Genomic DNA, 15618 nt, shown 5'->3' with positions numbered 1-15618 from the left:
TACTATTGCTCCTACCAAGGATAGTAATTGCGTCCGACACGTTATAGACCATAATCAAAAGCATGTCACGGGACATTGCCTTAAACAGTTGCTTGTTCAACGCTTTCCTTTACAACCGGACGGTAGTTTGCCGAAAGGTAATATACGGGACAAGTAAACTGGACGTGTTGCTTTCCAAATACAAGGTTAGCAAGTGGGTGACACAAAACCGCAAGTTTGAGCTAAAATTTTCAAATCTGAAACCCACCAAACCCACAAAAATACTTTGCAAACACCGGTAAAGGGTTATCCCAGAAAACTTATCTAGGAAAAAAAACTAGATTTCAAAAGATCAAATGTTTTCATAAAGATCCAATTTCCTTAATGGATCTAAATTTTTATAGTCATGTGGGACTGTAAACCATATCGTTACTACCATTGTTTATACCGCCGTATAGAAATCACTGATGTACAAAGTGTGAAGAATAAAGAAGTGATTCTAGTATTTCAAGACAATATTGCTTGAGGACAAGCAACGCTCAAGTGTGGGAATATTTGATAATGCTAAAAACGAACATATATTTCATAGCATTATTCCTCAAGAAAGACAAGCTTTTAGTTGCAATTGTTCTATTTACAAGAGATATTCGTTTAAATAATAAAAGGTGAAGACAAAAGACAGATTCGACGAATTGAAGACGCAAACGACCAAAAAGCTCAAAAGAACAAAAGACAATCAAAAAGGTTCCAATTATTGATAAGAAACGTCTCGAAATTACAAGAGTACAAGATTCAAAACGCAAAGTACAAAATATAAAATTGTACGCGAGGACGTTCGAAAATCCGGAACCGGGACCAGAGTCAACTCTTAACGCTCGACGCAACGGACTAAAAATTACAAGTTAACTATGTATATAAATATAATATAATATATAATTAATTATATTAATTATATATATATTATATATATATATTAAAAACCGTCGGCAGAGAAAACTCCAAGGACTGAGCTGTAATTTCTATCTCCGCGACTCGCGGAGTTTGGAGAGGCTTTTGCCGCGAGTCGCGGAGCCCCAAATTTCACTTCTGGCTATAAAGCAAACCGAATTCTGATCAAATTTCATATTCTATTTCAATCTCTCTCTCAATATATACGTAATATATATATATAATTTATATTTTAATTTTAATTTTAATCCTAATAATAAGGGTATGTTAGCGAATGTTGTAAGGGTGTAAGTCGAAATTCTGTCCGTGTAACGCTACGCTATTTTTAATCATTGTAAGTTATGTTCAACCTTTTTACATTAATGTCTCGTAGCTAAGTTATTATTATGCTTATTTAAAACGAAGTAATCATGATGTTGGGCTAATTACTAAAATTGGGTAATTGGGCTTTGTACCATAATTGGGGTTTGGACAAAAGAACGACACTTGTGGAAATTAGACTATGGGCTATTAATGGGCTTTATATTTGTTTAATTAAATGAAAGTTTGTTAATGTTAATATAAAGATTTACAATTGGGCGTCCCTATAAATTACCGTATACACTCGATCGGACAAGATGGGCGGGGTATTTATATGTACGAATAATCGTTCATTTAACCGGACACGGGAATGAATTAATAGCCACTAGAATAATTAAAACAGGGGTGAAATTACATTCAAGGGTAATTGGTGTAATTGTTAACAAAGTAGTAAAACCTTGGTTTACACGCAGTCGATAACCTGGTGTATTCATTAAACAAAGTATTAAAACCTTGTTACAATTCGAATCCCCAATTAGTTGGAATATTTAACTTCGGGTATAAGGATAATTTGACGAGGACACTCGCACTTTATATTTATGACTGATGGACTGTTATGGACAAAAACCAGACGGACATATTAAATAATCCAGGACAAAGGACAATTAACCCATGGGCATAAAACTAAAATCAACACGTCAAACATCATGATTACGGAAGTTTAAATAAGCATAATTATTTTATTTCATATTTAATTTCCTTTATTTTATATTTAATTGCACTTCTAATTATCGCACTTTTATTTATTGTTATTTAATCGCACTTTTAATTATCGTACTTTTTAATTATCGCAATTTTATTTTATCGCATTTTTATTATTGGCAATTTCATTATCGTTATTTACTTTACGCTTTAATTTAAGTCTTGTATTTATTTAATATTTTACATTAGGTTTTAACTGCGACTAAAGTTTTAAAATCGACAAACCGGTCATTAAACGGTAAAACCCCCCCCTTTATAATAATAATATTACTTATATATATATTTGTATTTTTATAAAAGTAAGCTAATATAGCGTTGAGCTTTGTTTAAAGATTTCCCTGTGGAACGAACCGGACTTACTAAAAACTACACTACTGTACGATTAGGTACACTGCCTATAAGTGTTGTAGCAAGGTTTAAGTATATCCATTCTATAAATAAATAAATATCTTGTGTAAAATTGTATCGTATTTAATAGTATTTCCTGCTAAAATTTAATAGTATTTTATACCCCTTAGCTTTAACATCAACAACTCTGTGAATCATCGTTCATATGTGATAACGTCGAACCCTTGTGTTCGTAACTCTCTAAGTTCTTCCTTGAGTTTATTGACTTCGTTTCTAGGACGGTACTGCTCGTTCATCAATTGCTTGAATGCCGACCACGGTAGTGCGTAAGCAGCATTTTGTCCTACCTGTTCAAGATAGGTGTTCCACCACGTTAACGCAGTACCTGTGAAGGTATGCGTAGCGTACTTAACTTTGTCCTCTTCAGTACACTTACTTTCGGCAAACACCGATTCGACTTTCTCGGTCCACCGTTTCAATCCAATTAGTCCTTCGGTTCCATCAAATTCCAAAGGTTTGCAGGCAGTGAATTCTTTGTAGGAGCATCCTACACGATTTCTTGCACTGTTAGCTGCATTGCTAGATTCAGAGTTATTGTTGGTATGTAGCGCAGCCTGTATTGCGGCTATGTTTGCAGCAAGAAAGGTACGAAATTCCTCTTCGCTCATATTCATGGTGTGTCGAGTAGTCGGTGCCATTTCCTTCAAAATAGCCAACTGAATCGAGTTAATCATATAGAATATTAAGAGTAGTCAATAGTATTTCGTAGCATAATATGAACTCATTTATAAAATCTTTTTCTTCATATTAGCGTTTTATAAGTTTAAATTCGGGTACTACCTACCCGTTAAGTTCATACTTAGTAGCTAATATACAATTCATCTACTACAATTCCATATGAAAAACTGATTATAATAATATATCACGTACAAATATTCTTCAAACTTACAACTTCACTATATTACATATAACATGAAATATAGTGCACTATGATACAGGACAGTTTTGAAGATAAATCTAGTTAATACGCAAGTTGTTCAGCAAAGGAAATAAAGACACGTAATTCAAAAGTCCAGAAACAAGTTTTGCATTCTGGTTTTACTAAGACGACTTCCCATCCTTGGTCTTGCGGAAAATAACCGTTATGACCATTGGCTAGGCAGCATGTTGTAATGTCGTCAAAAGGACGAGGGTTTTGTAATGTCCAACAGCCCCGTAATAATCTAAAAACCTTATTTCTCACCCCAACTACTGAATCCGTCACTTGTGGGAAGGTTTTATTTAAAAGTTGCAATCCAATGTTCTTTTTCTCACTTTGGTAAGAAGCGAACATCACTAACCCGTAAGCATAACATGCTTCTTTATGTTGCATGTTAGAAGTTCTTTCTAATTCACGAAATCCTATGTTGGGATATGTTGAGTCAAAATAGGTTCTTAACCCGTAGAGTAAAATTGCATTTAGGTTCCCCGCATTTAACGCTTTAAAGAAAACACGGCGTAACTTACGGTCTCCCCAATATGATATGTCCCACCTATCAAAGGAAAGCCTTTTATAAACTAAGGCATTTCTGGAAAGTCTTTCAAATGTTTGACAAGTTAATTTCACCATAACTAAATGTGCTGATGAATTCTGACCGACTCTAGACAAGATTTCCTCAATCATATCCTCTGGTAGGTCTTCTAAAATATTCGGTTGTCTACCCTTAATGTCCATTTTGTTTTTATACTGCAAAATAGACCAGGATTAGATTCGTAAAAGATAATTAACAAACAATACAAGCAATTTTTACATAGAACATAAAAGTACAAGCACACTACAATACATATAATACACAACATGATTACAACCTTCTAATCTGAATCACTGGTTTCTTCTTCTTCGGACTTGGTTCATTTTCCTAATTTTCTAGGAATATATGGTGTTCCTCTAATACGAGCAGTCGTTTTCCATAATGGTTTAGAAAAACCTGGTGGTTTAGAGGTTCCCGGGTCATTGTTACATTTAAAGAAATATTGATGTTGCCGTCGGGGTTGGAATCGGGTTTCTCTATTTTTATACCTTTTCCCTTATTATTTTCTTTCGCTTTATTAAATTGGGTCGAGGTAATTTCTATAACATCATTGGAATCCTCATCGGGATCCGATTCATCGGAAAATTGGTAATCTTCCCAATATTTTGCTTCCTCGGCGGAAACACCATTGGCCATTATTAACTTTGGTCTGTTGGTTGAGGATTTTCTTTTATTTTATCGATTTACTATAGGTATCAATATTTCTTCCTCCGGAACCTCTTCTTCTTCTGATTCCTCCTCTTTCGATTCCTCCTCTTCTGGTTCCTCTTCTTCCGGTTCCTCCTCTTCCGGCTCCTCCTCTTCCAGTTCCTCTTCGGGAATTTGTGAATCTTCCTAAAATATATTCGACTCTTCATTATTATTAGGTGAATCAATGGGATTTGTACTAGAGGTAGACATCTATCACACAATATCAAACACGTTAAGAGATTAATATATCACATAATATTTACATGTTAATAATATATAGTTTCCAACAAAAAATGTTAAGCAATTGTTTTTGAAGAAAAACACGGTCGAAGTCCAGACTCACTAATGCATCCTAAAAAACTCGGTAAGACACACTAATGTAATTTTCTGGTTCTCTAAGACCAAAGCTCTGGTACCAACTGAAATGTCCCGTTCATATTGATTATAAACGTTCCATATTAATTGATTTCGTCGCGAGGTTTTAACCTCTGTATGAGACGTTTTTCAAAGACTGCATTCATTTTTAAAACAACCATAACCTTTATTTTATCGATAAAGGTTTAAAAAGCATTATGTAGATTATCAAATAATGATAATCTAAAATATACCGTTTACACATGACCATTACATAATGGTTTACAATAAGAATATATTACATCAAAAATAAGTTTCTTGAATGCAGTTTTTACATAATATCATACAAGCATTGACTCCAAATCTTGTCCTTATTTTAGTATGCAACAGCGGAAGCTCTTAATAATCACCCGAGAATAAACATGCTTAAAACGTTAACAAAAATGTTGGTGAGTTATAGGTTTAACCTATATATTATCAAATCATAATAATAGACCACAATATTTCATATTTCAATATTCATCCCATACATAGAGATAAAATTCATTCATATGGTGAACACCTGGTAACCGACATTAACAAGATGCATATAAGAATATCCCCTATCATTCCGGGAAATCCTTCGGACATGATATAATCGAATTTGAAGTACTAAAGCATCCGGTACTTTGGATGGGGTTCGTTAGGCCCAATAGATCTATTTTTAGAATTCGCGTCAATTAGTAGATCGGTGTACTAATTCTTAGGTTACCAAGCAAAAGGGGCATATTCGACTTCGATCATTCACCCATATAATGTAGTTTCAATTACTTGTGTCTATTTCGTAAAACATTTATAAAACTGCATGTATTCTTATCCCAAAATATTAGATTTTAAAAGTGGGACTATAACTCACTTTCACAGATTTTTACTTCGTCGGGAAGTAAGACTTGGCCACTGGTCGATTCACGAACCTATAACAAATATGTACATATATATCAAAGTATGTTCAAAATATAATTACAACATTTTTAATACATTTTAATGTTTTAAGTTTATTAAGTCAGATGTCCTCGTTAGTAACCTACAACTAGTTGTCCATAATTAGATGTACAGAAATAAATCGATATATATTATCTTGAATCAATCCACGACCCAGTGTATACACGTCTCAGGCTAGATCACAACTCAAACTATATATATTTTTGGAATCAACCTCAACCCTGTATAGCTAACTCCAACATTACTGCATATAGAGTGTCTATGGTTGTTCCAAATAATATATATAGATGGGTCGATATGATATGTCAAAACATTTGCATACGTGTCTATGGTATCCCAAAATTACATAATATATTAGAATACATGTATAATACAATATAAGTTAGATAGGATATGATTAATATAGATTTGTTACCAATTTTCACGTAGCTACAACAAGCAAAAATAACCAATCTTGTTTTACCCATAACTTCTTCGTTTTAAATCCGTTTTGAGTGAATCCAATTGCTATGGTTTCATATTGAACTTAAGTTTATGAATCTATATAGAAAAAGTATAAGTTTATAGTTAGAATTACAGGTTACAAGTCATTTTTGTAAAGGTGGTCATTTCAGTTGAAAGAACGACGTCTAGATGACCATTTTGGAAAAACATACTTCCACTTTGAGTTTAACCATGATTTTTGGATATAGTTTCATGTTCATAAGAAAAATCATTTTTCCAGAAGAATAACTTTTAAATCAAAATTTATCATAGTTTTTAATTAACTAACCCAAAACAGCCCGCGGTGTTACTACAACGGCGTGTATCCGGTTTTACGGTGTTTTTCGTGTTTTCCAGTTTTAAATCATTAAGTTAGCATATCATATAGATATAGAACATGTGTTTAGTTGATTTTAAAAGTCAAGTTAGAAGGATTAACTTTTATTTGCGAACAAGTTTAGAATTAACTAAACTATGTTCTAGTGATTTCAAGTTTAATCCTTCGAATAAGGTAGTTTTATATATATGAATCGAATGATGTTATGAACATCATTACTACCTCAGGTTTTGTGGATAAACCTAATGGAAATGAGAAAAATAGATCTAGCTTCAAAGGATCCTTGGATGGCTTGAAAGTTCTTGAAGCAGAATCATGACATGAAAACAAGTTCAAGTAAGATTTCCACTCGAAATATGATTGTTATAGTTATAGAAATTGAATCAAAGTTTGAATATGAGTATTACCTTGTATTAGAAAGATATCTTACTGTAAATAAGAAAGATTTCTTGAAGTTGGATGATCACTTCACAAGATTGGAAGTAAGCTAGCAAACTTGGAAGTATTCTTGATTTTATGAAACTAGAACTTATAGAATTTATGAAGAACACTTAGAACTTGAAGATAAAACTTGAGAGAGATCACTTAGATGAAGAAAATTGAAGAATGAAAGTGTTTGTAGGTATTTTTGGTCGTTGGTATATGGATTAGATATAAAGGATGTGTAATTTTGTTTTCATGTAAATAAGTCATGAATGATTACTCATATTTTTGTAATTTTATGAGATATTTCATGCTAGTTGCCAAATGATGGTTCCCACATGTGTTAGGTGACTCACGTGGGCTGCTAAGAGCTGATCATTGGAGTGTATATACCAATAGTACATACATCTAAAAGCTGTGTATTGTACGAGTACGAATACGGGTGCATACGAGTAGAATTGTTGATGAAACTGAACGAGGATGTAATTGTAAGAATTTTTGTTAAGTAGAAGTATTTTGATAAGTGTCTTGAAGTCTTTAAAAAGTGTATGAATACATATTAAAACACTACATGTATATACATTTTAACTGATTCGTTAAGTCATCGTTAGTCATTACATGTAAATGTTGATTTGAAACCTTTAAGTTAACGATCTTGTTAAATGTTGTTAACCCAATGTTTATTATATCTAATGAGATGTTAAATTATTATATTATCATGATATTATGATATATTAATATATCTTAATATGATATATATATATATATATATATATATATATATATATATATATATATATATATATATATATATATATATATATATATATATATATATATATATTTAAATGTCGTTACAACGATAATCGTTACATATATGTCTCGTTTCGAAATCCTTAAGTTAGTAGTCTTGTTTTTACATATGTAGTTCATTGTTAATATACATAATGACATGTTTACTTATCATTTATCATGATTAAACATAGTGTAAAAATATCTTAATATGATTCATATGTAATTAGTAAGACGTTGTTATAACGATAATCGTTATATATATCGTTTCGAGTTTCTTAATTCAATAAAAACAATTTTTTGTATATAACCCATTGTTAAAATACCTAATGAGATACTTACTTATCATAATATCGTGTTAACTATATATATAATCATATATATGTCATCATATAGTTTTTACAAGTTTTAACGTTCTTGAATCACCGGTCAACTTGGGTGGTCAATTGTCTATATGAAACCTATTTCAATTAATCAAGTCTTAACAAGTTTGATTGCTTAACATGTTGGAAACACTTAATCATGTAAATATCAATTTCATTTAATATATATAAACATGGAAAAGTTCGGGTCACTACAGGTATCTCACGGGCACCCTAAGCACAAAGTGATCACACCATCACCGGGGTTGAACATTACACTAGCAGGTATAAGAAGGCACCTGACGCCGTGTCATGCAGACTCCCACCACAATCAACCGAATTTTAGAAACTCGGTCTTTAGGTTCCATACACCCGATGTCACCCATCTCTCTATAATAGTGATCCGCAGTCATACCTACCCGACAAATCTCACGGTTTATTTTCTTATCAAAAGTTCCTAGCGATCACACGCTACCCGCAAATTTCCACAAGGCCAATCGATATAGCCTAACGAAACTTTTCATCCAACACTAAGGAGATGCTTGGCAACACCAAGTCTTACATCCTTCCACCCCTCAATAAAACCACTACTACAAGGGATATTCCATTAGGAATGTTACCCTATAACCCACAACACACTAACACAAACAACATTATACGGGTCTCACTCCCATGAGTTTAACGACCCGAAGACTCCTCGATCTCACCAATTCCAAGGCGACTCACAACAAGAATCCTAACACGATTCTCTAACCACACACTCTACCGAGTGTAACTCAAAACTACAATCATTAGACTTATTGCATTCCATTACGGAATTCAAGTCTTCGCCGCACACACGCAAACGTAAATCGGTCATCCTAGTTACGATGGGTAACTAAAACCAATAATAATCTCAACAGTGCACCCACTACTTAGGGTGACTAAGCACGCACCAAACTCGTGAGTTGGCTCGCTCACTTAACTAATCGAATCCATTGTACACTTCCCGACTCGTAAAGAACTCGATGTGACAACAAGCACATCACTCGAGACCACTATATTCTAGGAACCAATAAAAGATTTCTAATTCGTCCCGTTCTACCCCAACCATGCCACGTTTCCTCCGTTCGGTACTTGTCATGTCATGCTTGGTGTCAAAATACACTTTCGTAATAATGGTGATCAGTCACTATTACAAATGCGTACCTTACCATTTCCACATGGTCATGCAAGGTACTTTCCCGGACTGACGCAACATTCACACAAAATAACACGCGATAACTCCTAGTACCCGAATGACCCAAGTCCTTACCGTGAACTTGATCACTCAAACCGCCAAACATGCGAATCTCTCCAATAGATTCGTCCCTAGGACTCCGCACCAAAAGATACCTGTATATATACACCAATATACAATAATAATAAACGTACACAAGTATACCACAACAACAAGTCAACCTACAACCTAGGTGGCTATCACTAAAACAACGTCCAAGTTCGCCTACTTACATTAGGCACTAGCGATCTAAGGCACTAATTTACACACGAAATAGGGCCCCACAAAATTCTACATTGGACAAGCACAAGTCCTAGTTAGTCACCTACTCTAAGACACTAACAAATCTCAATCCGACCCGTAATCCTACAAGTCCCGCAATTAACGCACCACTGTCAATAAGTCTAAGACTAGGCACCTATTCCAAGGTCACCTAATTCCCTTAGACCATGCTCTGATACCACTTGTAACAACCCAACCCGTTATCCAACCGACAACGCTTAATTTTTTTTATCAAATCTGGCCAGTTCAGCATTCGGCGCGGCGCGCCCCACTGTGGAGCGGCGCTCCAAAGTGGTCTGTCCACTCTTTCCTTTTTTGACAAAAAGATCGCCCACTTCCGGGCACTTTTAGACGAAACGGTTTTATCAACACGATAAAGTAAGTAAAACTAACACGTTTTCATAATAAAACAAGTTTTACAACACCGAGCCCACATCGACCCAATTTACAATAAGTGACCATTTCGACCCATTTTAGTTTAATACAAAACTTAGACCGAGCATGGCGATTGGGGATACGCTACCCAATCCTAATCAATCCAAAGCACGTCCTCTAAAGCAACCTACACAATCCAATAGTTCCCACGCTTACTCGAGCCATCACCTCCACGCGAATCTATAAAAATGTAAACAACGAGAGGGTAAGCTAACGCTTAGTGAATGCAATAATTATACACATACATATATAATATACCTACTTGCAAACACTTACTCACATACCGCATACATGCTAGCAACACAAATAGCTTATCATCACAAATACAAAGCTATAAACCTCCAATACCATAAGCTAGCGCAACAATAGCATATATATAACCCGAACAATATAATATGCTACACTACAACACAATAACCATGGTTAACCAATCGAACGAGGGAACGGTTTTTAAAGACCGTCGGAGTTCATAACAACCATTAGTGCACTTAACACTTCGTACACTAACCCCAAGGGTGGCATCTTAACACGTCGATACTTCACCCTGGGTGGCGTCTTAACACGTCGACACTTCACCCCGAGTGGTTTCTTAACACTTCGACACTTCACTCTTCATTTTACTTGAGGTGGCATCTTAACACGTCGATACTTCACCTCGAGTGGCGCCTTAACACATCGGCACTTCACCCGTTAATCTCTTGGAGTGGCATCTTATCACATCGATACTTCACTCCGGGTGGTGTCTTAACACATCGACACTTCACCCCGGGTGGCGTCTTAACACTTCGACACTTCACCCGTCACATTACTTTGAGTGGTGTCTTAGCACATCGACACTTCACATCTCACGCTACAACAAATAAATACATTATATACCTACGCATATAATTATTCCACTCACCTCGTGAACTCGAGCATTACAAACCATGCGCAAAATCCCCACCACACGCGACCGAGCAAGATTTTACCTATAATACGCATATAGGTATACACATAATCAACATACAACCTCATTTGGACTCTCGACCCGCCCGAATGAACAACAAGTGCAAAATATACCCTTTTGCACTTTTAACGCTACCCGAAGGTCCAAAACTAACGAGACTATTTCCCGCGTTCTCGAAATACCCAAATATGTCAACTTTAACCTTTAAACGCATACTAGCTCGTATTTTACACAAAACCCATTCCATGGTTGACCAAGTTTGACTTTATTGCTAAAACACCAAATTTTAACCTAAAATCACTTCTCGCGAGTAATTACATCAAAAGTATCATTTAACACTTAACAAAAGCGTTTAGCATCCAATTAATCCCAATCAGTGTCATCCTCAATTTTGACCCAATTCAAATTGCTCATTTTGACCAAAGTCATAAAACGCCCCAAAATCACTAACGACTAGTGATTATATTTCCAAGACAACCACTAACACTTAAATCAAGTATTTACCTACTTGATTTACCAAAACTTGACTTAAAACTTAATTTGACACCGAATCAAGTTTACTTGTCCCGAAATACCCATTTGACCCGTTTTGACCTAAATTAGGGTTTACACCCAAAAACCAAGTCAACACAAGTGTTCTAACGTTTAACCGACACACGCAAGACCCAAACTCATAATTTCATCACTCGAAATCCTAAGTCACCCATTTAGGCTTACTTACTTGAATCTTACCCAAAACCCCCAAATTTCACAATAAAATGGGTTTATAACACTAACTAACACAAACCCTAACTCAAACAATAATCTTAACAATGAAATTCGGATTTAGAATTTACCATAACAATCAAAACGTAGCCGAGAACGAAAGGAACAACTTTAACACTCGAGCTTTCGATCGATTCAAGCTTCTTCTTCTTCAAAACCCCAAATCTCTCCCTAGAAATCTCTCTCTCTCTCTCTCTCTCTCTCTCTAAGATAAGATGAGAGAGATGTGTGGATGCCAAAATGATCCAAAAGTGGATCTAAAACTGCTCTAAGTGCAACAAATCCGTCCACAAGTGAAAGGACCAAAGTACCCCTCATTTAACCCTTTAAAAATGATGAAAATTGCACAAGACGCGATCGGAGCGCCGCTCCAAAGGGTGGAGCGCCGCTCCAATCTTCAGATCAGTTTTCAGCAACTTGTTTTGGCCATAACTTTTTGACCGTAGCTCCGTTTTCGATGAATCAAATATCGTTGGAAACGTAATAAGATTTCCTTTCTAATGGTAAGGTTTTGAAATATCAACTCAAACTTTTTTTGGGGTCGAAAAGGTACGTACACACCTTGTGACTCCAACAATGTCCAGTTTTCTTCGACGTTCAAGCAAGCAACACGTACATGTCTCGTACACTTCATACACGCATCGTATACCATAAATATTTTATGTACAATAAATATTTGGGTCTTACATTAAAATTAAATAATAACAATAAAGTTCGCTAAAAGTTGAGTATTTATATTTTTAATAATAATAATAATAATTAGTAATAAAATGCCTTTTAAATTTTTTTATAAACTTAAAATTACAATTTAGGAAAGATTAGCATTTCCTTTTATAAAAGATTTTTTATTATTTTTTGAATTAAATTAATATATAATTATGACATCATCATTATGAAAATTAAAGTTAATGATGATTGATGGGATCATAATTTTAGAACTTTATATGACTATATAGATCTCTTCTCCCAATATGATTAGCATATCCTTCCAAAATTATGATCCTCTTCTGGTTGTCTGATTATTATCGTACATAAAGGCTGCAAAAATTAAGCTAACATTATAAAACAAAGAATCATAGAATAGATATTGACAACCAATACGATTGAAGTATAGAACATTACATTTCAAATAGTCAATATAAGTTAATAGTAAAGGGTGAATTAGATTATATCAATAAGCATAGGGAAAATCATCATAGTAGAAGCAAGGTTTTTCTTCCCCTATCATATACAGAATGCCAACAATCGTACATACAAAATTCATATTACGCAAGTCCATCAAAATCATATCTCATACCCAGAAAATGTAGGTACCGTATCACAAAATAACGTACTCTGTAAAGTGCTAAGAAGTCCCAATTCCATTAAAAATACATGTAGTTCATCTAGACTCGAATCCTCAGTATTTGCAGCATTAGTATAAAAAGAAACTAAAATTCAAAGATCGAATATCAAATCAAAAATTTAAGTTTCGAAAATCAAGGTGACTGAAATTTACAAATAACAATTACCATTGCTTTAACGTCTGAAAAGTTAGCTATGCCATCGTCCTCGTCATATCATCACTTTGAAATGAGAGTGGTTCCTCATCTATTGGAGAATTGTTTGCAGTCGATAGTGGATCATTCACGTCCGTGGGATCCATCTTAACAAATAATATTTTGGGCTAAGTGCCTTGTGTTGTATTTGGGCTTTTGGGAATGTCCTGGCCCTGTCATTGAAATAAAATATTCACTTTGCCGGGAAAAAAAAAAAGGTAATATTTCTTCTTGCTCGATAGTCGCTACACCATGCGTGTCTTGGTTACCAAATGTACTATTTGACTGTGCGTGGTTTAAGGGGATATCTGAATCACCAGTTTGATTTTTAGATTTTATAGTCACTCTCCTCTCAGATAGAGCAATAAGATTGTTTGTGGGTGTGATTTATGTAAGCATATGGGTTCGATATTGACCATTGTTACTGAAAAGTTCATGTTCAATCGCGCGCATCATACCAAATATAATTGTTCCATGTCGAAATATGTTGCCTTTTCATTTCATCATCATCAATGTGACGACGGTGTTCGTAACGTTTTTGTGTACATAGTGTGTAAATAATCTAGTTTCTTACTTGAAATCCACGATGTCAATTGTTCTTCAGAGTGTCCGAATCTAGGGAGGGTTCCCATTTGATATAATGTCTTCGGTTTGTTGAATGCACCCAACGTAATCTGCCAGTGTTTTGTTTTGGGTCAGAAATGTTACTTTGTTTGTATTAGTTGTTTGTGAGATAGATAATGTTACCTGTTAACATTGAGGCGGATAGATGGTGATAATGCAGGGCCACAGAGTATGATATGAGGTGTTCTCATACCAAAAAACACCACAATGACTACACACACAGTTGTAATCGCAAATATCTTGGTAACAATGTGTAATTCCTGTTTCATTAACAAAACAAACAAACCTGAACATCATAGAATGATGGGGATAAAACAATACGTTCAAACTAAATGGGGTAAATTAGCACAACTTATCACAACTACCTTTATAATGGAGTTATCAAAACTATTTAATCAATCAATTCTTAAAACAATAACAGATCATATAGTTTCCCTAATATAGTTTCCCTAATATAGTTTCCCTAATCTAGTATTCTTTCAATATACTTAGCTTTAATATATAAAAGAGATTTATAATTGAATATTAACAAACAACTATTGCACTTCTAAAACTCTAATATTAAATACATCGAGTGGCTTACATTTAGTCAGACACTGATGAGCAAAATAGTGGTTTTAATGGATCAAAAGCTTATGATTATGCAATTTTGTACATCAACATGTATGCATCAAATCTGCATCAGAAAGAGTTTATACACCAGTGTTTATTAGCAACAACAACAACTACACGACATTTCAGAGAACAAATATATGGGAAGAACACTAAAAGGCAATGAAGGTCAATATGCAAGTGATGACCACCACAACCCACAATCATCGTAACCATACCCCACCAGTTTATGAGAAAACTTCGAAATTGTGAACACTTAGGCCCCGTTTGGCTCGTGGAATTTTTTTGGATGGAATGGAATGTGTCAAAGGAATTGGAATCCGAAGGAATTGGAATCCGAAGGAATTGGAATTGATAAATTCCATGGAATGTGAAAAAATGTTTTCTATTTGACATGCAATGGAATTGAATTTCATTTAATAAAATAATTAAAAAGTTATAAAAAGAATTAAGTTTCTAAATTTTGTGTTCATTTCAGACTCCTTTAAAAAAAAAAAAAAAAAAAAATTAGATTCGCAAATTGAGAACGCGTGTCGAAAACGCGCGTTTTCTGATAGGCTGCAAAAACGCGATCCGAAAAAGCGTGTTTTCCGACGCGTTGTGAAAAAGAGCGTTTTCGGACGCAATGCGAGATCGCGCTTTTTTGGACGCGCTGCGAGATAACGTTGTTTCGTATGCGCTGCGAAAATGCGTTTTTCAGGACGCGCTGCGAAAACGCGCGTTTTTGCAGGGGATCCGGAAATCTGCGTTTCCGGACGCCCTGCGAAAGCGCGCGTTTCAGCACGGGATCCAGAAACGCGCGCTTCCGGACGCAGTGCGAGAATGCGC

The sequence above is a fragment of the Rutidosis leptorrhynchoides genome, chromosome 2, assembly GCF_046630445.1.
Source record: "Rutidosis leptorrhynchoides isolate AG116_Rl617_1_P2 chromosome 2, CSIRO_AGI_Rlap_v1, whole genome shotgun sequence".
Classification (NCBI taxonomy): domain Eukaryota; kingdom Viridiplantae; phylum Streptophyta; class Magnoliopsida; order Asterales; family Asteraceae; genus Rutidosis; species Rutidosis leptorrhynchoides.
This window is presented reverse-complemented; position numbering follows the sequence as displayed.